Genomic DNA, 24,110 nt, shown 5'->3' with positions numbered 1-24,110 from the left:
CTTGGGGCAGCTTGTGCTGTCCCCTGCCACGAATGCCTGGCACTGGGACTTTGGCTGCAGCCCAGGAGCAAATAGGAAGGGTGGGGTGGAGGTCTGATACGCTTACGTTGGTTTTGATGGCTTTAAGGAGTGTCATGGCAACAGTGTTAGCTGGATAATTAATATTGCACACAGGACTGTAGTGCAGGCAGAGAAGACAGTGCTTGAAATCCACAGAACCCCTCTGCATGACTCTGCTGTCCCAGTTGGGTGTGGGCTGCTCTGTCCCAGGACCAGCAGGGCATGGGAAAGGCCAGAAGACCTATGTGCAATGCCCCAGCCGTCCCTATTTCTAGCACAAGGTTTGACTTGTGGGCACAGCATTGATCCTGCTGGAAAGGACCAGGGCACTGCTGTGTGCTGTGCTCCTGATTTCCCCATCCACAAGAGGGAGAGCAGAGAGCCGAGGAGAAGCTTCTCCAGGATGCCTCCTGCAAGAAGCATTAGATCTCCCACCTGTGCAACCATGAGCTCAGTGAAGTGAGTCCTGCAAAAGGAAAAAGGCATCTTTGGTGAGGTCTGAGAGCTGACTTTGTTTGCGGTGTGATGCTGGATGGAAGAAACATCCAATTGAGAGCACCTGCTGGTGTATCAGCACTCAGCATGCCAGGAATGGTGGAACTGAGACTCCCCAACACCCCCTAGAATGAAGCATGTCTCCAGTGGTGGAGGTCCTGGAGGTGTTCAAGAAAAGGGTAGATGTGGCATGGAGGAATGTGGTTAGTGGGCACGGTGGGGTTGGGTTGATGATTGGACTGGATGCTCTTCATGGTCGCTTCCAACCTTAACAATTCCATGGTTCTAAGTGCTGGGGAGAAAGGTGATGTGAGAATTCTAAACCAGTACAGCCCTGGCACACAGCACCAGCAGTCCCCACTGTTCTGGCAGCCACCAACCTGCCATCATACTTAGGGGTCTGGCTCCTGTCAGCCCATCCTGCCCTCTGGACACTCCCTTCAGGTGGATGTGCTCAGCTCCTTTGGAGAAAGGGGCAATTTCCTTTCCTTGGGGCTTCCACACTCTGCAGGGAGCAGCAGCAAGCATGAGGAAGGATTAGATTTCCTTGCCAGAGCCTTTATCAGAAGATATAATACACAATACCCACAGTGAAGTGTGAACAAACAAAATGAACAGCTCTGCTGTTCATTAACACGGCGTAGGTGTTGGCTTATATGAGGAAAGTCAACCTACTGTTGCTGTGGGGAGCTGTTAAGTTGAATAGCAGCGGCCTGCTGTAAGTGAAGAGGTACCGGCCTGAAAGGAGGAATGTTGCTACTGTAATTGCATCTGCCATAATGAGGAGCTTGGGAGTGGGGCTGATAAGCAGCTAGATAACACACTAATGAGCAGGATGGCTATGGGCTGTCAAAGGACTAGCTCAGGCATCCGCAGGACCCCCATGGTATTGCAGGAGAAGGAAGTGCGGACCAGGAAACAGCCAAATATAGCATTTAAAAGATGTATAGGGCAAACCGAGCACTTAATGCTGATAATAATTGGAGCTTGAGGGTGTGCTTAGTGTATGAATAAAGTAATTAACCAATTAAAAATGCACAAGAGACACATGATAGAAAATGATAACCAACAGGAAAATGATTGATGCCCCGTGCAGGGAGCGGCAGCAGTCGGTGTGCATTATTAGGAGGCGCCTGGTCTCTTCTGATACCGACCCACTGGGTACTCTTTGATCACTGGTCTCCAGCGTCGTGCTTGCCACCTGCTGTGCTGCCTGTGTGATAAATTGTTTGGAATTAATTCTCTCCCTCCCTACAGGAAACAGACTCTTGAAAATGTTGGGACCCGCTCTGGTTGGCTTTGAAATGACCAAGCATGTGGCGTGGCCTGAGGGCAGCTGCTCTCTGGAGCAACGGTGCCGGAGCAGAGCAGCAGCCAACACCGTGTGGCACACACACAATTCCCTAGATGAGCCGGGGGGAGTTAATCTGGTGATGCATGATTGCGTTCTCCTTTTGCTATTTTCTTCTGTTGAGGTCCCCAGAAAATGTCAGTAAGAAAGATGGAGGTTTCAAAATGAACACAACAGTGAAGGTCATCTGCATGGCTGGAATTCAGGTGCCTTCTGGATGAGCACTGTGGCTCACTCTTTCTTGTGCAGCTGCAGTTTCATTTTTGCTAGATCCAGCTCTGGGAACGTAGCTGTGGTTGTGCCAGCATAGAGCTCCTGCTGGGTGCTGTAGGACCCTTCATCTGCTGCCAGACTGGGAAAGTGCAGAGGCAGAAGACAAGCCATGGGAAGGGAAAGGACCAATGGGATGGGATGCTGCCCTGGAGAACCACATGCAATTCTTATCTTTGCTACAGTGCTCCCATTCGATAGCCAGCAATTTGTGTACACCATATATTTCACCTGGGACTTCTCATGAGTTCTCCACTTCCCAGCATCTGGCTGGAGGCTCTGCTGCTTGAATTAAGGCTTCGAGTTGCACTATAACCGGAGTTAGTGGGAATTTTACTCTGAAAATAAAACCCATCCTTGTAATGAGCTTTCTGGAGAAAAATGTCAGGGACTGGGTGTCTCATATCGGGCATCTAAAACTAATGGATCTATTTAATCTTCATAAACCTGATTCTGCATTATGGAGTCTTGTGCAAATGAATTCATGAACATCCGTGAAGCACTTGGGTACCAGAATGATGAGTTTCATAGCAAAGCAGATGAGGACATTAATATTTCTCTGTTTGTTGCAAGAACAGTGGGCAGTGGCCGGTAAATAAGGCAGCAATAAAAAATGAGGATGAAATACAAAGTAAGAGACTGTGCTCATGCTCAGCAGCATCACATCGAGCTGTTGGCTTGGTAACCTCCCTGCTGCTTCCATGTGGGTTTTGCTCTGAGTTCAGGGTGTTGATTTACCTTGGTGATGGTTCTGTGCTATCCCTCTGCCAGAGAGTATTCTTGGGCCAGAGAAGGCCACAAAGCAACTTGCCAGCTGTGGATATGTTGTAGGTTAAAAACAAAACAGCTTCAGCTTCAAAGATTTCAGCTCACAGATATGAAGTGCTGCACCTCTTCAGCATCTCACCTGTTCTGCAGCACCCATCCTTCCTGGGCAGGTGCTGCTGAGGTTTGGGCTCCTGTTTGGAGATGCTGGAGTTCAGAGAATCACAGAATGGCCTGGGCTGGGAGGCATCTCAAGGATCATGAATCTCTAACCCCACCAGCACATGCAGGGCCACCAAACTCCCCATTTAATACCAGCCCAGGCTGCCCAGGGCCTCATCCAACCCGGCCTTGAACACTTCCAGGGATGGGGCATCCACAGCCTCTGTGGGCAGCTGTGCCAGCACCTCACCACTCACTCTGTAAAGAACTTCCCCCTGACATGAAGACTGAGCAGATGAGTGTCATGTCTGTGCTGCACCAAAGCACGGTGACAGAGGTTGAGATGCTGTGCCCACTTGACATGGATGCTGTCTCTGGGGATGTGGGATCAAACTGTGTGCTGCAGTGCCTGAGCAAGCTGCAGGGATGTAGCCAGAAGTTTCTGCTTGCTTCTTTTTCCCCCATCCCACAGCCTATTTTAAATGTGTTAGTATATACAGTAAGCTTACATGATATGCTGTGATTTATAGATAGATGTATCCTGTCTATCAGCTCCTTTCCAGGCCTGGTAAGTAGCAAGGCTGGCATCTGCCTCTCTGTAGATGTGTCTTTGAGCTGCTGCAGCCAAGCAGCAGACCTGGTGTCTCAAGAGGACAGCAGTCATTATGCAAACAGAGCAAGCTTCCCCCAGCACCCCACTGCTCTGCCCAGAGAGCAGGGACAAGCCAAGCTGTGATTCCCTCCATGTCTGCGTCTGCAAGGGAGTCAGGGAAACAAATAGATTTTCTCTTTTTTTTTTTTACACCGTTGCTTTGCTCTCTCTGTCACAGAATCACAGCATGTCTTGAGCTGTGTGGGACCCACAAGGACCATTGAGTCCAATCCCTGCTGCTGCACTGTACATCCTTTCATCTTTCTCCTTTTTACCTTCCTCTCTCACCACAATGGTCAGACCATCGACTCAAGGCTGTTTATCTGAATATTTCAGCCCCCTGAGCCTTCCCACAATACAACTTGAAGTATTGACACGTTTTTGTGCTTATTATTTCTAATGGCTTATTCATTCCCTTTCCTCCTCACAATAGAGCCTGTAGGGTGACCTCAACCATGAGGAATGGCAAAGGGCTGAGTGAAAAGGCGCTCTACCTTGGGGTGTGACACACCACCTAAAGGACAGGATTCTTCTTGTCTGTGTGATTAAATGCCATAAGTACATCTGCTCCGCCCGAAAACATGCTTCTGCACTCCGCCACAGAAAGAGTTCTGGTCCCTTGAATAAATGAGCCTGAGCTCTGGGCTCAAAATCCACGGCTTATGAGCATGCTACAGATATTAGTCACATTGTCTAATGCAATGCTGGAAAGCCCTTGGATGCTACAGCGACAGGCACAGTGTGAGCACTTGTACGAACTAGAATAAAAAAGCTGCTTCCTGCAAGCAGTCATGAGCAGGCTTAATGTAATTCAGTTTCTAGCAGAGGAAGTCTGCCCGACCCACTCATTTTCCCTCCCCTCTCTGCTGAATGAGTTTGATATCTGTGTTATTGAAGAAGAGTCAAGTCAAATAGAAGAGGCTTGCGTTTATGTCCTGATTCAGAAAAGCGCTTGAGAAGCTACTTAGCTTTAAGGTGATGGTTAGAGCTGAGCATCTGTGTGAGTGCTCTGTTTCACTGGGGCTGTGACCCAGATCCAAAGCAAGCCCTGTGTACCTGATGTGGTCCTGCAAGAAAGCTCACTCCTTGTATTAACAAGAGGTGGACTTTCTCAAAATCCTATTCAAGTTGTCCTAGTAGGGTAGATAATCTCTCCTCATTTCTCTGACGTTAATCTTTCTCTTTATGCCCCAGCAAAGTCTCAGAGCTCCTCAGCTTTGGTGGAGATGCACACACCCAGGCAGCAGAGCATCCTGTGTGCCCCCCAAGAGTGTCGGAGCACCACAGCCCATCTTGCTGGTGAGAGATGCAGGCAGGGGGTCAGAGGGCAAGGGGGTCCTCCTCAGAGATGTGCTGGTGAGATCAGGGCAAGAACACAGGGAACAGCACCCTGACATCCTGTAGTTCTGTGTTATGGCTAAAAAATGAGTCTTGTTGCATGATCATGAGGTAAGACAATGGTACAGTTAATATTAGGAATAACCACAAACGTTCTTGCAAGGGATAATGAAGTCTGAAAGGCTTTGAAGCATTTTGTGGAACTTGGCTCTCTCCCTGCATAGGTTTCATTTTCCTGGGGCAGACACGTTGGCCACACCCTGGTGCTCACAGATTTCCCCTTGGCTCACTGAACCTGAGCCTTTCCATTGAAATCAACCGCATCCGTGTTCCTTTCTCACCTTCCATCCACCACCTGGGCACTCTGAGATGGGGCACAGAAGGAACCCTTGCAGGCTGCACCCTGGTGTTGTGTCCTGAGCCTTCTCCCAGCCTGCCCCCCTATTAAGCCCCCAGCATTCTGCCTTCACTCTTCTGACACCCATTTTGAGGTCCCAGGCTCTAGCCCCCCCCCGCCCCCATGGAACCCATCTCCTGCTGCATCCCACCCACCCGCAGACAGTATCCCACAGGGGCCAGCTCAGTGAGGAGCAGATTAAAGAGGATCTCCATTGTGAAAAATGTCAATATTTACATTCTCTGAGTTAAGTTGTTCTTTTTCCGACTTTCTCCCCTAAGTGCCTGATCTACTGTTTTGAAAAGGCACGGACCTTAAGAGCAACACAACCAGGAACTGACAGAATTAATAAAAGAGAGGCTGGGGCTTATGAAAATAAGATGATATTAACAAGATAATTATCTCTCATCAAATTAGTCCAGAGGGAGCCAAGCCAAGCTCCACTCAGTAGCCTAGGAGGAAAGGAACTGGCAGGGGAAGCTATTTGTACAACAACAATAGAAGAGCTCTGCCCTTCTCCAGGAAAGGGCTCAGAGCAGTGAGACACCACTGTGATAAGCACTTTATAAATGCAGATAGAGGGAACCTTTTGTCTGCGGAGCTGGGAGCCGTTTCCAGCGCAGCAGCGCAGCTCAGGAGTGGGATGGAGCAGGGCTCCCAAAGGGCTGCAGCTTGAAGTGCCCGGGATGCTCATGCAGCACTGCCTGGCGGTGCTACCTGCTGCCCTCTGCTATTTTTCTTCCTCCTTTCTCTCATCTCCTTCCTCGTATTTTTTTTTTCTCTGCTCTTAAGGCTGGAGGATTTATTTTTCACCTGCATGCCTATCTGGGTTTAACTTGGATTTAGCCTCGCTGGAGACCTCTCGTTGCTCTAATCTCCCTCTTTATCTTCGTCTTTCATCAAAACAAGGCAGCTGGGTGTAGCACCTCGCTGGTACACTTCGCCTGAGCGCAGCGGTCCCACCGCTCCATGGGCGGCGCTGGGGAAGGGGCTCCCTCAGACACCACGGTGGCCATAGCAGTCAGAGAAGATCTTGGGAGATGTCAGCAGTTTGCTGTCCCTGCATTGGAGTCTTGCCCAGTGTCGGACCCTAAACCCGCTCCAAAGAAGCACCCTACTGTGGCTGAGTATCCTGTTCAGCTACCAAGCAAAGAAATCCCACATTTCCCCCCCCCAAGGCTTCCAAAGTAGAGGCTTGTCTTTGCAATTACACCACCAGCTGTATTTCAGGCGTCTCAACTCATTTCATTTTCACTCTTTCTTGCTATTTATGTGGCCGCAGTTTCCCTGTGTGAAGCACCTGCAGGCTCTCGGTGTGCTTCATTTCGTAACCTACCTCTGAGCCACTGCCTTCTCCTGCTCCCCTAGATGGCAACTTAAGACAAGCATTCCTGCAGCTGGGAGCCGTGCCGGGCAGGGAGGAGAGGGCAGCAAAGCAGATGATGGACTGAATTCCGCAGTGCTGTTCTGTCACCAACCAGACAAATGCCACCTCGGGCTGCCTTGTGGGTGAGCCTCCTGTGGGAGTTTCTCATCGCTTTGCTCTCAGATGAGCAGGTTGGGCTCTGCATTCTTTACTTGCTGGAAATGTCATGGAGCTGTAAACTCAGTTGTTGAGTTTGCATGGAAACAGGTGGATGCTTCTGAGCGCCAGAAGCCTGTCAGATTGTTTCTGTACCCCATGGAGGGGTGCCCAGTGTCTGGTCTGTGTCCTCTGGGCACAGGGAGGTGTTTGGACCATATTTTAGAGAGGGTCTTGGAAAGAAATCCCAGGAGCTGAATGCTTGCTGAGCAGGTGTTGGGTGGTGGGATACATGACCATCACAGTGAGCATGGCTTTGTGCAGACTCCCAGAGCAGTCCTATTTTCAGAGATCTCACTGCCCAAGTGCCCAGGTCTTGAGAGACCACCCCAATGTGGGGGGCTTGGTGCTGTGCTCCTGCTGCTGCAATCATCAGCTCCAACTTGGCTTCCCTCAGTGGAGAATCACAGAATGGCTTACATTGAGGGGCACCTAAAATAACATCTGGTTCCTACCCCCCTGCTGTGGGCTGGATGCCCCAAACCAGCTCAGGTTGTCCAGAGCCCCATCCAGACTGCTCTTGGGCACCTCCAGGGATGGAGCACCCATAGCTCTCTGGGCAGTAGTGCCAGGGCCTCGCTGCCCTCTGAATGTTGCAGCATAATTTGCTGTGGAGCTCAGGCCTCAGTAAATGAATACGCTGTGGAGCAGCTGAATGAGCAAATTAAGACTTTTGGCCTCTTCTGGCAGTGGAGAAAGCCACGCTCACCCCATGCGCCAGGCTGCTGAGGTCTGCCAAGTGCAAAGCCATCTGAAAAAAAAAAAAAATGAAAAAAAAAAAGGCAAAACGATTCAGTGAGCTAGAAAATGCCCGGGCTGTTGTGTGAAATTCCTCTGCACAAACCCTGTCACTCCTCCTCAGCCTTGCACCCAGCTTTGCCTTTGATGGGCATCGCTCGCATTAATTGGAGGCGACAGGGTGCTGGGGAGTGATCGGGTGGGTCTCCTGGCATCACACCCCGGCCATCGCGCTGCTCTCGCTGTCCCTTTGCTCCTTCTCCTGGCCTGCTGCCAGCCACTTGCCACCGAGATCACAGAAGGGGCAAGAGGCAAAATGTTTGGTGCCACTTCCAATTAGCAAATTATTTTATCTTCTGGTTCCTCGCTCTAAATCTGTTATGGCGGCTGGAAAATGCCTCCCTTGGCTGACTAGATGGATGCACAGGATATTTTTTTAATTTGAAGGAGGGGGAGAAAAACTCATAGGCATCCTCAGATCTGTTCTCCACTCCACCTCCAGCCCCCAGCTCTGCTGGAGCAGCGAGCTCAGGGAAACCTGCCCGGTTGCTGTGTTTGTGTCGCGGAGCAGGGAGCGATCCCAGCACTGATAGCTGGCTGCTGGCTCCGCACACAGAAATGTGGCCTGACATGGGGAGATGGCCCCAGAGCAGGGCTGCTCTCCTGGGGCTCTGCAGCCTGTCACCGTGCATGGCTCATGCGTATCCTGACGGGACAGGGATGACCCCATGGCACCTCCGCTTCCAACTGCTGGGCAGCAGGCGGAGAGAGCAGGAGTGGGGAAATCCTGAACACAAATTGCAACCAGAGGCTGTGTTGCATGTGGAAGTGGGCTGAGCCGGGGGTTGTGAACATCTCGACCCTGCACATACCTTGAGCTGATCCCCTCTTCCCCTCCAAATGTCATTTTTTAGCTGCTGTGACTGCCGTGGAGAGAGATCTGTGTCCAAGCAGCACACATTGTGCACGAGTTCAGGAATGCAAACCTCATCTTGGCACAGCCTGGAGAGCAAAGGACTGAGCAAGAGTCCTGGAGGGAAGGACTGAGGATATCACCCAGTTTATAAGGAAGCAAGCTGCTGAAGTGCTCAGAGCATGCCCCGGGTGGGCAATGCAGCGTGCCAGAGATATCACACCTTGCAGAGGCTGCCGAGACCCTGCCATGAGCCAGCAGTGCTCGAGGGCATCACACAGAGGAACCGGGCTCTCCCGTGCAGACAAGGCTCTAAGAAAACCTTAGACACAGCTAAATGAGTGGCAAAGATAAAAGAGCAGAGATAAGAGATTAGAACTCCTATTTGACAACAACACGATCTTCATATCTGCGGTAGATGAGCAGGTAAAAGAGCCGTATTCAAGCACTTGAAGTATTGTCTTGAGAAACAGGGAGTAGTTAGCCTACCAGGAGGTGGATTATGCTTTGCTTGCCTTAGATTCAGAATGGGGTTGCAAAGGAAGTTTGGGTCACCTGTAAATGGGGATCTCTGCAGAAAATAGGGGTTGCTGCATCCTCTATGCTGCTGTTCGGGGAGGGCTGCCTTCTCTTTAATTACAGAGGTAAAATGGCCTTAATCTGAGCAGAGCAAACAGTCTGACACTATTGACGCCCAATTTACATCTATTAACATGCAGACAAAGCTGGTTTGCTTAGCTCCTGGGTTTTCTCATCACCAATTTGCTGACCATCTCCTTCCCAGGAGCATGACCAAAGCCAGGAAGGTTTCTCCATCCTAAATGTTATTTGGGTTTTTCTAAGCTTCCAGCTGTGTTGATCAGAGATATTTTGGGCATTGTTCTCTGCTATCTAAGGCACCACACCTCGCTGTACTGGGTTCAGAGCAGGCCTCTATCTGCAGCCACATCTCTCATTAGGAAGTGTGCTCGTGGGAAGGTGAGAATAGCACAAGGGAGCACCTCATGTCTTAGCTTTGCCACAGGCTGATACTGGAAAGTGCTGAGGAAGGGCTTGTGAGCAGGGTGAGCCCACAGATCTGGCTGCCGTGATGACAGCCTCCAGCAGCAGCAAGCAGGCTTCTGGTAAGAGGCTTCCCAAGCTGGAGATTGTATCAGCACCTCAGGTTTTGATTCCTTGATGGATATCTATGCTGGTAATTTATGTCAATTTCTGGGCTCACCTGTGCAGGACCACAGGGTCACGTAATCCCCGGCACCTCTTTTTAGCTCGTGTCAATCCCACTGCTCCACCATTTCACTTGTTGAGCCTACTTATTCCTCAGTGCTTTATAGGGAAAATTCATTCCCAAGTCCTCTTCCATCACATTTTCAGATCTCTTTAGCTCAGCTTCTTCCCAACAGTGGCCATTTCATGGACCTGATCACTTCCATCTTTCTTCTGCCAAGTGCTTTGGAAACCAGAGTTCCAAGGCAGCCAGGGCTATTATGGACGTGCACGCAGCACGGACTTACACTTGGACAGAGAAATGCTTTTTTGATCACTCAGACCCATGAACACCAACCTTAGTTTGTCCTTTGCTGTCACCTATCTTGCTCCATTACTCTTTTGATGCCAAATAATGAAGTGCAGGCACTTGTTCTTCCAGACCCAGCAGTGCTTCGGGAGGCCCCGTACCCAGCCCTGTGGCCCATCCTGTCAGGAACAACCTGCAGCAGGGAGATGAAAAACATCACAGTGTGTATAAGGAGGCAAAGCGCAACCCTGCCAGTGTGCGCCAGCATTGTATTCCACTGTCTCCTAATGTTTGACTTTGAAATGCTAATGTTCTTTTAAAGTAGGTAATTTTCATGTAACTTCTATCTACAGGACTCAAAGGAGGTGTTTATTAAGATCCTGCCTGTCCTGGGGCATAGGTAATGAATTACAGAGCCTTTCCCTGACCAAAATCCAGCCTGGCTGCTCTGCACTGACGCCGTTCCCAGCCTCAGAAGCAGCAGGGGTGGCCAAGGTCTGGCAGTGCATGACCAGGGAGGTGTCGGGTGCAGCTCCCACCTCATTCCTTATCCTCAGGACCCTCCTCATGAGCCCCTGAGATGTTGGCAGGAAGGACACACCGTCTCCTGGCCTGTGTGCTCAGTCCACACCCCAGTATTTGAACCTCAGGGTGATACGTCCAGAGCTGGTGGAGTGCAAGCTCAGGGTTTCTCAGGGGCTTTTGGGAAGGGGAAGAAAGTTTGGTGGTGACCTAGCTGGAGAGGGACAGAAAAGCACAGCATCACGAAGACTGATAGCACCTGACATCCCACGCTTGTATGCCTCTCCACTAGGTCCTACCGTGCTGGCTCCACCAGATCCCACCATTCAACCACGCATACCATCCAGTTTCCATCCTACCAGTGCTGGTAACCACAGTGTGTAGAATCATAAAATCATCCGGACTGGAAAAGACCTTCAAGACCATTTTGTGGTGTGCATGACCACCTTTACCCATCTGCGCCCTTGGGGCTGCATCCTGGCACTGTAGGATGGCACCATGTCTCAGGGCTCCAGCCATGGGGCTAGGAGGGGACCAGAACCAGCCCCACAAGGGGCTTGGGGAAAAAGAGTAGGAGCCTTCCCTGGCTGTAGCCTGGAGGCTTTTTCTGGGCTGTGGCATGTTATAGCTATGCCATGAGCTCAGGGAGCTGGGGAGAAGTCGTTTCATTGCCGGAGCTTGTTAGGAAAGCAGGGTTTGTATGCTGTGCAGTTGGCAGAGCAGCGATGCTTCCACAGAACCACACAGCAGCAGTGCCGAATGCTCTGCCCTGTGCGCCAGAGCAGACCCAGCCATGTGCACAGCAAGCAGCATCCCCAGAACACCCCCTGAGCATCACGCACGAGCCCAGGTGACATTTTTAACCAGCGTTCTACAGACAAGCTCTCTGCAAGCAGCACACACCGACTTCATCTGAGTACTGTTTATCCTGAGGGCACGGGGCAAGCCAGGAATGTGTCGGAGCAGCCAGCCGGGTGCTGTTTGTCCGAGAGCGTCTGGAGTCGATCTGTCTGGTTGGGCCCTGAGTCAGCTGGGGAGCGCTGCAGAAGAGCCCCAGGAGCAGGGGAGGAGTGGTTCGGACTGGCTTGGCTGGCTGGGGAGGCACCAGCCGGGCTTGGGACGAGCAAAGAGCCAGCCCCGAGCTCCCCGGCAGCATGGGCAAGGCTTAGACAACTCATCCCGCGACTGAAAAAGAGAAGGAAAATGAGATTTGTCAAAGCTGCTGTCCTGCTTTGAAGGGCCACTCCCAGCGCTGATGAAAGCCGGTCTGCGCAGGGAAGCCTCTGCAGAGGGCACGGCAGCCTGGGGAGGCACCGCAGCGCTTGGGACGGGAGCTGATTCCCATAGTGAATCCCGCAGCACCTCCCAGCCTGGGATGCGCAGCGGAGACCGGCACCGGTTTGGGAGCAGGGAGCGGAGCCGATCCCCTCCTGCGTCACCGCGGCGCACGGAGAGCTTTCTAGATGACTTGGCATGCTGTCCCGTTAATAATAGAAAGCGAGGCTGCCCGGATTCTGTGTTCTGGTGTGAATTATGCGCACAAAATACAATTTGCTTTGCTAATGGTTTTTTGCCGTTTTGGTGCTGGGGAACTTTTCAGAAATCATTACCATGCTCTCGGCTCTTTATATTTTTCTCTCTCTTCTCAGGCAATTTGTCAGAAGGGATTTTTTGACAATTTCACTGAACCATGCTTGAGAGCGGGTTAACCCCTCACGAGCTTTGAGCATTTTCCTCTCCTTTCCACTGGCTTGGAGTGGTTTGTTACGGCTGCCTTCATTAGCAGGAAGCTGGAAGGACGGGCAGACGGATGGGTGGCTATCCATTCCTCGGGCTCTGCATTCAAAATCCTCTTTGACATCCCCTGCGCTTTCAAACTCTCGGTCCTCTGGATAATGAGAGACTCTCCATTCCTCGGGGACACCTAAACAGTGGGATAATTGCAGTGGTACTGTTAGGGATGTCTCCAAAAGCACTGAACCGTGGCGCATCCCTGAGCTAGGTATGCATGCCAGCACTCCCCCATGCACAGACTGGGCTCCTGCATGCTGCTTGCCCCTACGTTTTCTGGAGGAGTCCCTTTGCAGACCCTCAGACCTTGCACAGCGTCTGCCCCATGATCTCAGACACATCCAGGGCTTTTCTGCTCTGGATGTGAAGCTCTGCTACGTAGAGAGGTCTGATGGGAATGGAGGTGGCCAGCAGGAAAGGTGATGCTGCAAGCCACTGGTGCCTACTTATATCCTTTCTGTGGGATGTTTAGAGGTGTTTCATCACCACCACCACCTCTTCTCATTCAACAGAGCAGCATCGCAGGGAAATGTATTGGAGATGCTCCTCAGGCCCCAGCCTGCATTCACAGGATGCTCGCTCAAACACAAACTCCCTTTGAGCACATGTGGACACTGAAGCATGTACATCCTGCCTAATTTACTTGCATTCATATCAGCATCATCAAATTTTGCAAGCTAAGTGGTGGGGAGCAAGCATATCTGAAGTGACAAGAGACCATCCTGGGGGGACATAGATCCTGGAGCAGGCAGCGGTGGGGATGTGTGGTCTCAAGCTGTTGCATCTTTGATTTTGCTATATTTTTGCAGTACCTGAACAGGGCTGTCAGCCACTGTGCTGTAGCCAGAGGCTGGGGCAGCTGGCTCCCTCCCTCTGCCTGAAACTCCCTGAGCATGCTGGCTGTAGCAGCCCCTTTTCTTCTGCTGAGAAAATTCTGCCTGTGTGCCAGCCTAGGAGGGGCTCCATTAGGATGAATGCAATCCTTTTGTTCTTACTCATTATTTGGATCATTTCTGATGAGTTATTTCAAATAAGAAGTGGATGAGACTAGCTTGGACATTGATGGCTGAAGTCTTCCTGTTGAGCGATGCTTATCATCTCCAGCAGATGCTGCCAGGCACCAGGTCTGTTAATTACTGCGGTGGTTTCTGTGATGCTGGCAGATGATGTCACACGTTAAGCCATTGGGTTTTCTGCCAGGTGAAGCTGGTGTGTATCCTTGCTGTCTTTGGGGCTTCTGTGTCCTGCACCCTATGGGTGATCGTTAATGGATCCACTTTGGCCATGGTGGGTTAATCTCTGGGATTTCTGTGGAGCTGAAAATCCTTTTCCTTATTATTTCCCATCCTTCTCATTCATATGCTCCACAACCTCAGTTTTGGAGATGTGGCCCTTTAAAGCCCCTCCAGCATCTCAGACTCTGTGCCAAGCCAGGTCTGTGGACAGAGATGCCAACTGGGTGGCAGCAGTGCTTGCTGTAATGCTGGCAGCTTCCTCAGCTCTCTCTGGCCTGTGCTACCATCCCACTGCTTTTCCATGACAAATTAATCATTTAACCTCTCTGAGGTCACAGTTCCATTTACGAAAGCCAGCCCACAGCACACAACTTTCAATTTGCAGCCCTACCAGAGAGGTTTCTCTGATACTGCTAAGGACATGAAGCCGGGCGGTTAAATGAGCAGGGAAGCCTATCACTTCGTGAAAGCATCTAAATATCTGCAATGTCACTTTGCTAAAGCATCACTTTCTGAAGTGAACTAAATCTCCGCGATGTCAGCTCTTGGAGGACAAATCCCGTGGCTTTTTTCTTTATTTTTGTTGAGCTCATCTCTTAGGGATGGTTGATGCTTATTTTCCATCATTTTCATGGACACATTGAACCCAGCACCATTGTGCGTGGTCCCTGTGGTGAAACACCGGCATCTCTGGGTGGTCCATGAGCCCCTATGGACTCAGCTGTCCCAGGTGGCCTTGGGGAGGTCTGCAACTCACTTCCTCCAATGGGCTCTTAGCAGTCCAGCAAGGCAAGCATCAACGAGGGCACCCAACTTGCTCAGAGATTTACCTGAGTCAATCCAGCACCATTTGGAAGGTCTCAAAACATGTAGCTGAAGGCCAAGTGTCTCTTCGAACTCTATGTGAAATATGCTGGACCGAATCCTTGAAAAATAACCCAGGCTCAGGGAACCTAGGAAGCTGGCCAGCACTAGGAGTCCTGTGCAGCTCAGAATGCAAAGAATTAATTGGAAAAGCAAAATAATTTTACATGAACTAAACCTTTAAATGAAACTGAGGAAATCCAAAGCCCTAACTGTTGTGGTTTCTTGGAGCCAGAAAATTGCAACAATCTGTAGCCCATAACTAAACCCTCACAAATGTGTGAATGTTGCTGTCAAGACCATTAAGAACCTTTGCAGGTGTCTTTTTTTGCCTTGAGAGCACAAAGCACCACGATATTCAAAAAACAATCTTCTGACTCACTTTCACGTCCTTTCGGGTCACTCTCTCTCTGCATTGTGCCGCCCCAACACAGGGGTTGGAGAAGGGCACTTTTCTCCCTATAGATTTCATATCCCTCTCCCAGATGCATCCTCAGTCTGCAGAGCAGCTTGCTGTGAAGCTCAGGGAATGCCTACAGCCCCGGAAATGAGACTTGTGTACTCCTTAGTGTGTATAGTTGGAACACAATGGTGAGAGACCCTCTTTGTCTGCAACTCCTCATTTCACTCATTGCAACTGCTGCTAAAGGGCATCTCTGCTTCCTTCTACTCCCGCTGCCTTGAATTCCTTCTTCTCCTTCCTACTGTCTTGTCATTCCCCTCCGTTCAGGCAACCCTTCACCTCCGTACATCAACGCTGACCATCAGAACCGTGATGCTGGGCATCCCTCACTTCTCCTCCTTTGATGTGCTGCTCCCTGGCTCCCAGCTCTCACATCTCCATTGCCCCAGGTCTTCATGGAGTGCCATCAGAGCTCTCCATCCATCCTGCCTGTCCTTGCAGCATCCAGCCCAGCTCCTCGCCATATTCCAGCATCGGGTGCTCGATCCTCTGCCAAGCAGCTTCTCCCCCAGCACTGACCTTCCGCACGCAAGCTGCCGAGCAGCACGCTCAGGCGTTTGTCACTTAACATCTTGATTACTGTCACTTCTGCCATCTCCAGAGTTGCTCCTAGCCACGTCCCCCTCCATTTGGTTTCTGTTGCAATGCTTCGTGACCCACGCACGCAGAGATAATCGCATCAGAGAGCATGGGAATGGCTTCATGGACTCAGAGCAGAGGTTTCTGAAGCCAGGAGTAAATAATTAGGGAAGAACATGAGGAATTGGGCATACTGGGGTGATCTCCCCAGCTGTCCCAACCTTCCCACGCTGCAGGTTGTGGCAGATTCGTGTCTAACAGCCGCGGGCAGAGCTGCCCTCAGTGGGCGTGCAGTGCCTTTCTGGATGCATCCTACAGCAGCAGCGAGGTGCAATAATGAGCCATAAAAGAAGGTGCTTTCTTTTGTTTGTCTTAAACAAGTGACAGGATAGTTTCATTTTCATTCGTATATAATGAGAAGCCGTGAATAATCACTCACTAATCACTTTCTCTGAGCTATTCACAGCTTTACAAAACTAATCACATCCCCCTTTAGTCATCTCTGTTCAAGGCCAAAGAGCTGTTATGTCTTCAGTCTCCTTACAAGAAGTCATCTATTCCTGCAGTCGGGTTCTTCCCTGGTGCTCCCACTGCTGCTGCATCATTGGGTTGAAGAGTTAGACCCCATGAAGACACATCTCAGGAGGAAGGGCTGCATCGGACATAGCATGGCCCCAGACACCGCCAGAAAGGACCTGCCCATCTGTGCTGGCTTCAGAACACCTTCTGATGGGAGAATTGCTCCAGGCAGATAAGGAGACATCTCTCCAATTCTACTTGGGTCTCCAAACACAGCAAAGAGTGGTGACTATCACAGGGGGCTGTGTGCCCGACACACGGAGCCCCGGGAGCCATCCGCTCCAGCAGTGAAGACCTGCATGCCCGTGACTGCAACCAAGCAGAATGTTAGGAAACAAGAAGTTAATAAAAGAGCATCTTCTCCATTAAATCTCAGTGTGGGGGAGTTTTCTTTCCCTTTCTTTCAAGGCAGATGTTTCCCATCCCTATAGAGTCCAGGTGCACAGGGCTGCAGAGGGGATATTAATCTGGGGCTGGGGACACAGCTGAAGGCTGGGATGCTCCCATAGCATGGGTGCATAGGTTCCTCAGCAGAAGGTGTCAGTGCCAGAAATGGGTTTTGGGAATAGTTAGGATGTCCTAACTGCAGTTCTGAGGAGCTGGGAGTACTGAGGGAGGTAGGCAGGACTGGGATTATTTATCTGCTTGCCCATCACAGCGGTGGCTGGAGGCTATCAATGCAGAATCAATACTGTGTTGCAAAGCCCCAAGCCAACCATAGGGAATTTCTGCTGCATCTCCTCATGTGGGATAAAATCTTTGCCGAGGACTGGTTTTTGGTTTTGATTTTTCTTCTTCCTCCTTTTTCTTCTTCTTTTTTTTTAAATTTCATTGATTTCCTTTGTTAGCTGGGCTGGTTAATGGGCTGAGCCATGCTGGACTCTTTGGTGAGGGGAGGGGAGATGATGGGACTTGTTTAAGTGTTGTGTTCTCACAGTGGGAAGGCAAAAATGTCAAGGTCAGATGGATATACCTGTCCTCCAGCCAGGAGTAGGTGGGCAGCAGGGATGTGGGGAGGGGAAGAGAGCCCTCGTGTGCAGTGAGCACAAACCTCTGCTCAAACTAAGCCTAAGGGGCACCATCGGTCAACAGACAGCTGAAGTTTCCTTTTCATCAACCGACAGTCCAACACAGCCCAAGACCTCCAATGTTAACCCAAAGCAAACACTGCAGGGCAGCATCAGAGCCGGGTGGATTTGTTTGCTGAGCCGGGCAGATTTTTGGGGGATGTGTGGAGGTGAGGTGCTGCCTGCAAGGAGGGTCTGATGCTGTGCAAAGGGGAGGAAAGCGATGCACGGCCCTTGGGGATGGAGGGAGGGAGGGAGGGAGAGAGTGGGGCTGCTGGAGGATGCTCAGCCCGTGGGGAGCGAGGAGGATGCTGTGCCGCCGGGCTGCTCGGGGCAGTCCATGCAGCGCCGCTCCCACGAGGAGCCGGCAATACGAGCTGCTTCCCCTTTAACGCGCTGGGAAAGGAACAAAAAAAAAAAAAAAAAAAAAAAAAAGACGCAAATAAGGAGCCGGCCGAAAATTAGTAGAGCAGAAAACTCCAAATGATGCAGAGCTAATTCCTTAAGTGTCAGACAGGCTGCCAGCCCCTCCGCTTCGCGGCCCCCCAACCCCTTAGCACCCCCAGGGCCAAACCCGTCCCCTGGGACGCCCGCAGACCCCAGGCACAGCATGCCCCCATCCCCCACTTCTCCCCCGGGGCCGGCAGCATCGCCCCCGGGCAGCCCCGCAGCACCGGGGTGAAAGGGCAGGGGAAGTTTTTTTTCTTTTTTTTTTTTTTTTTTTTTTTCTTTTTTTTTTTTTTTTTTTTTTTTTAATATACTTTTATTGGGCTGTAAATTTCTTTTCTCTCCCCACCTGCTCGGATCGATGCTCGCAGTTTACCGAAGTCTCAGGCACACAGATTAAATCCTCTCCCTCTATTACATGAGATGGGCTTTTATTCTCCCTCTGATCACTCGGAAATAAACACAGCGCGAGCGAGGGTGGGGGAGGCAGGAGGAGGGCTGGGGCCGGCCAATTTCAGACCTGTTTATTCCCTACCAGCCTCGGAGCTCGCAGCCATTAAACAAGCCGCTGCCGCAGCCTTTCTCCTCCTGCTTTCCCCTTTCCCCTTCTCCCCGCTTCCCTATCTCCCTCCTCTCCCTCCCCCATTATTTTTAGAAGAACAATAATAATTAGGCAGAGCAGCCTCTAACACAATCGTTTCAGCCTGAACAGGCAATTAGGACAGGCAGAGCGAGGCTAATGAACGGTGCACGGGTCCCCCCCAGTGCCGCCCCTCGGTCGTTTCCCCTCGTCCCCGAGACGTGTGGCTCGGCGGCCGAGCTGCCTCCGTTAGCACAGAAGGGAGCTGGCGGCGGCACGACCCCCCCCGGGGGGCTGAGGATGGAGACGGAGCCACGCACTGAGCCAAGGGTGATGAGCGAGAGCCGCGCGCAGAGGCCGCAGCAGACCTGCCAAGCTGCAGCCTTGGCGCGGGGAACTCGTCTGCAGAGCAAGAGTGACAGCCCGTGTGCGGCCTTGGGGTGAGGCCGTGTGCGCCTGTGAGGTTGCCTCATCGCCCCGTGGCAAAGCTGGATTTCAGCACCGAAACGCCAGCGCTGCAGTGGTGCCACAGGCTGAGCCCTGCACATGAATTCCCCCCATAACGAGCATTCCCGGAGATGCGGTGTGGTACCCGGGGCCAAGCAGCTGCACTGAAATATTCATGCCAAGCTCGCTTTGAAGACAGCATGATTTCTTGGAAACTTGCTGCGCGTCTTAAATGGAGCTGTCTGCTCTGCACGGCTGCCTGGGTGTGATGGGAGCAAGCGGGGTCCCTGCAACGCCAGCAAGCAGGAGCTGCAACACACAGGTCCCCGTCACACCTGCAGCTCCCCAGCCTTGCCATCACCGATCCTGAGATGCAGCCGGGACACATCCTGGAGTCCTGCAGACATTAGCTGCCTCAAGGAGTCTGTGGAACACATCCCACACAGGAGCCTTCAGGTGATGGGATGCCAGGGTTGTGTGCTATCAGGGGAGCAGAGCTGAGCAGCAAAACCCAACAGGAGTGGCCCCAGTTCCCAAAGGTCACCACGACCAGCTCTCGTGGTGTGGGACAGTACCTGAGTCACATGGCAGGGGGTGCCCTGGGAGCAGCTGACCCCTGGGCCAGAAGCAGCTCTGGATTGCTGTGCTCAGTGCTGGCACTTGGCAATGGGGAGCAGCAAACAGATGGGAGATGTCCCCAGCCCCAGAGCCTGATTCAAGTGGATGTGGGAAAGGGAACATCAGTTACACTGGGTGTTTTCCTACACCATGCTCTGCCGTGGCCCCAGATTGACTCTCCTAACACGCCTAGGTTAAAGTGAGGGGGCCGTTTGGCCCCAAAGCTTCTCAGCATATTGAGATTACATGATACATAGTGGTCAACCTATGCAAGAAAGCAGAATATCCCATCTGCCTGTTCAGCAGAGCCTGAGAGCTGTCTCCACGCAGCCTCCTGGTCTGCACCCACCGCTGTGTATCTCAAACCCTAACGTAATTTGCTGTCCCTTAGGCTGCTCTCAGTATTACTGCTTTCCAAATGTCTCTCTCCCAGTCTCCGTGGTGTTAAATTATATTTCCCCAGCTGGATTACTTTGCATTTGTTCAGAATGAATTTCATTTGGCTATTTCCTTCCTATGCCTGACCCTTCTTTCCCAGGGCATTATCTCTTAGCTCTTTGTCCTCACCAGGATTTGCAGCACCTTCCCATTTCATATCCTCTGCAAATTTAATTAACATGCTCTTTACCCTCCCTCTTTCAGATCAAATGAAGATGTTAAAGGAGAGCAGACCTGGCACAGATCTAACCACTAACCACTAACAACAATACAAGTACCTTGCACTTAAATTATGCACTTTCCATCGGAAGATTTCAAGAGCCTTTGCCGAACTGGATAAGTATAATTATTAAAGCTGGGAACTCCGTTACACTGGGGAATTTAATATTTGAGGTCTGCCTGAGGGCACATGTCTTGTTGGCTGTTGTACAGCCATGGACACTGACAGCCCCGGCTGGGCTGCTCTCGTCGCGCCGCGCTGCTCCCTCAGACACACAGTCCCTGGGTGGGGAGCTGCTTTCGGGAGAAGCAAAAGCAGTGACCTGGCACCAGGCTCTGAAGCATCTTCTGGAGTCGTTCCAGCAAATGCATCATGCTGAAATGCTGCTGAATGAGGAAAAGCTCAGACAATGCTTCAGGGTTTATCTGCAGCCACGCGGTGGGGAAACAGAGGCGTGGAGCTGCTGGTCGGTGTGGGGTTGGCACTGGGCAGCGCTCTGGGGTGGGACCCCAGGGCCACTCGCTTGGGCCTGGAGACACCTTCCCCAGTTCCTATGGGCACAGCCTGCTCCCTGCCCCAACGCCTGCTCACATCCTCCTTTGGAATCATCCTAACTGTATCCTGCAGCCATGTGGCAACTGGGGCTGAGTCAAAGGGGGGTTTGTAGGACACGATTACCAAGCTTCTTACAAGGCAAAGGCCTTTTTTCCCCTGTTTTCCAACATTTAACAACTAAATGTTCTCATCTTGTTAGCGTTACCTTGATGATGAATAATGCATACTGCTCTTGCTCTGTGCAGTGCTGCCTTCTTCAATCTCTGTTGCGTTATGTGTGCACGCATTCAAGCACGCTATCAAATTTTCCTTGGCGACTTCCTCCAGCTAAAAAAGCCCAAGAGCTCCACGGGGTGCGTGCCTAAAGAGTTGTGCTTTCCTGGTGATGCCATTGCCTCCTGTAGCCCAGCACTGCCACAGGCTCCTGCCTTGCAGGGGAAATCCTGCTACTGTGTGCAGAAGCATCATTCCTCCCCGTGCTTCTCCCTTCTGAGAAGGCAGCTCATAGCCTTGATTTCAGCAGCAATATTTCTGAGCAGGCATTCAGTGTTTCTGTCAGGAGTGGTGAATGAAGCCCAGCAGTGCTGTTTAAGGAGAATGTTGCGTGGCACCAAATGGAGATGAGGGAGCCGTGTAATTCCAGCTGGAAATTAGCTTCTGACACCAGAGCAGTGGGGCCCGTATGCCTAACCCTAACTGAGGAGTGGCCTCAGGAACCTATTTCTCCTAGCATCATTCACCCATGAAAGAAACGGGCTGACACTGTACTGGGTGCCAAATTTTGCATCCTTTGCAGACCTTGCTGTGTCAGATATGCTCCAGGTAGCTCCTAGGGGCAGTGGATTCCAAGTTTCCAGCCCCTGCTGGCAGTGGCGTCCAGCTGTATGTGATGCATCACGGAATTCCTGATGAGGGTAATCCCATGTGTTTTCCACCCCAAAATCATGCTGATTTCCAATGCAATCCATTTCTTTACCTTTTCAATACACACCCTTGTCCCTGCAGAGCAAGGATCATTCCAGGATGCACGCTGTGATGGAGATGGAAGATAGTGCACGAGCTCCTGCACATCAAAGTCAGGAGCTTTTTCCCTTACTTGCTGTTCTGTGCACAATTTATTATCAAAGAGTCGTGCCAAGCTCCTGAGTGCATCCTGTGTGGGCACAACTGTGCACACACAGCAACAGCGAGCTGGGGGCATCGCTCTGCTAGGTGTGTCTTCTCAGGAAGAGTGGTAATGCATTGATACAAGATGCACAGGGAGGTTGGTGGAGCCACCGTCCATGAAGGTGTTCAAAATTATATGGATGTGACACGGAGGGGTATGGTTAGTGGACGTGGTGGGGATGGGCTGACAGTTGGACTGGATGATCTTAGTGGTCTTTTCCAACCTTGATGATTCTATGAGTCTATGAATTGCCTCTTCTCAATGCCAGACCTGGTTGGCTAGGATATCCTGGCTGGGAAAAGCCTGTTTCTTGGAGGGGTAAGGCAGAATTTTGGGGGCTCGGAGAAGTAAGGTGCAAAGCACAGCATGGTTTGTCTGTGGCCATTCGTTGGGCTGGAAGTGGGTAACACAGCTCTGCACACATCTCTCACATTCTCAGTGCCGTGAATTTCATTTTGTCCTCTTCAATTATTAATCCAGCAATGCAGCTGCCTCCCCACTCCATGCCTCCAGGCCTCAGTTGGAGTTTCCAGTTTCATCTCCTCCCACATCACCAAGGATGCAGGCAGGCACAGAGGTGACAGGGAGGAACACCCATGGGAACTCACATCCCCAAGCTGGTGGCTCCTGGTGTCCTGGCATCCTAAATGCCTTGGGGCTCTCTTTCCCCGGAAGCTGCAGAACCTCATGGTGCCAAGTTCGAACCCCACTCCTGAGTTAGTGGCACATTGCTGGGCTGTGGGGGGAGGGCTCAGTCCTGAAGCTTGTCTTTTTGCATGGATGACACCTCAGCCTATGTGTTTTCTAGGCACTGGAGCAGGTTGTCCAGAGAAGTGCTGAGTGTTCTGTCCCTGGAGACACCCAAGGTCATTCTGAACAGGGCTCTGAGCATCTGATCAAGCCATAGGTGTCCCTATTCATTGCAGGGGAGTCAGACCAGATGGCCTTTAATGGTCCCTTCCAAACCTATTGATACTATGATTCTATGAAAAATATCCAGAAAGCCTAGGCTGTATCCAGGAAGGATCAAGGCTGTGTGGAACCAGGATCTAGGACGGGGTATCTGCACTCAGATTCTCTCTCCTCTCTTATCCTGATTACCATAAAAGTACCCCCATGCTCTTCACCCTCTGAGCACTGCTGGTGCTGCCATGCATGGCATGCATGGTGTGCTGAGCAATATCTGAATCTTTCCTGTCTTGTGCCACTGCTTGGTGAAGGAGCTTCGAGTGGAGGTAGCATCTCTGTGATAAAGCAGGATGTGGTTCCTCCTGCTCGTAGATGGGGAAGTATGCATGAGGAGATGGGAATAGGAGATGCAGCAGGATGAGATTCCAGATAGAAAGGAACATAGAGCAAAAGGCAATGACCAGCATGGCTAGAAATCAGTACACAAATGTTATTAAGAGAGAATAATGCTTTCATGCAGCTTGTCCAGGATTGCTAATGAGGGGTTGTGTGCATCTCCCTCCATAAGCTTGCATAGCCTGTGAGGTTTTTTGGTTTGAGAATACCACAGCACAAAGTCTGGCTCATTTTCAATCATAGAATCATGGAATCACCAAGGTTGTAAAAGACTCACAGGATCACCCAGTTCAACCATCCACCAATCACCAATAGCTCTCATTGAACCATGTCCCTCAACACAATGTCCAGATGTTCCTTGAATACCTCCAGGGTCAGTGATTCCACCACCTCTGGGCAGCCCATTTTAAAGCAACATGACAGGCTGTGCTGAATGGCTGTGCATAAGGAGAAACCTTTGAAGCTAAGGTCGATAACCCAGATGCCTCAGTAGGGCCAGCTGATGGAAGCTGCCTGGCCCCAATGAACGGGCACGGTGTGAGACAGCATTGTATAGTGCTTGGAGGGACCGGGCAGAGGGATGCCAGCACCAGGGGATGGCTGTGCTGATCTTCATAAGAATGATAGAATGATTGGGTTGAAAGGGACCTTGCAGCCCATCCAGTTCCAACCCCTGCCATGGGCAGGATGCCCCCCAGCAGCTCAGGCTTCCCAGGGCCCCATGCATGGCCTTGAGCACCTCCAGGGTTGGTGCACTCACACTTCTCTGGACAGCAGTGCCAGGGCTTTGCTGCCCTCTGGGTGAAGAATTCCCTCCTTTTTCTTTCCTCCCTTGAAGTATCTTCAGTGTGAGAGCTCCCGGTTTGCTCTCCTTGGTATTTTAGAATTGCGGCTAAAGAGCTTTTCCTGCCCTTCCTCGAGGGCACGAGCTGCAGTGCAGATTGGGTTCCCATCATTTTGGCACCCCACCTGGGACCCAGTGGCAGGCTTTTG

Source organism: Lagopus leucura, unplaced genomic scaffold (assembly GCF_019238085.1).
Source record: "Lagopus leucura isolate 7727_CA_CO unplaced genomic scaffold, USGS_WTPT01 Super-Scaffold_100027, whole genome shotgun sequence".
NCBI classification, from domain to species: domain Eukaryota; kingdom Metazoa; phylum Chordata; class Aves; order Galliformes; family Phasianidae; genus Lagopus; species Lagopus leucura.
This window is presented reverse-complemented; position numbering follows the sequence as displayed.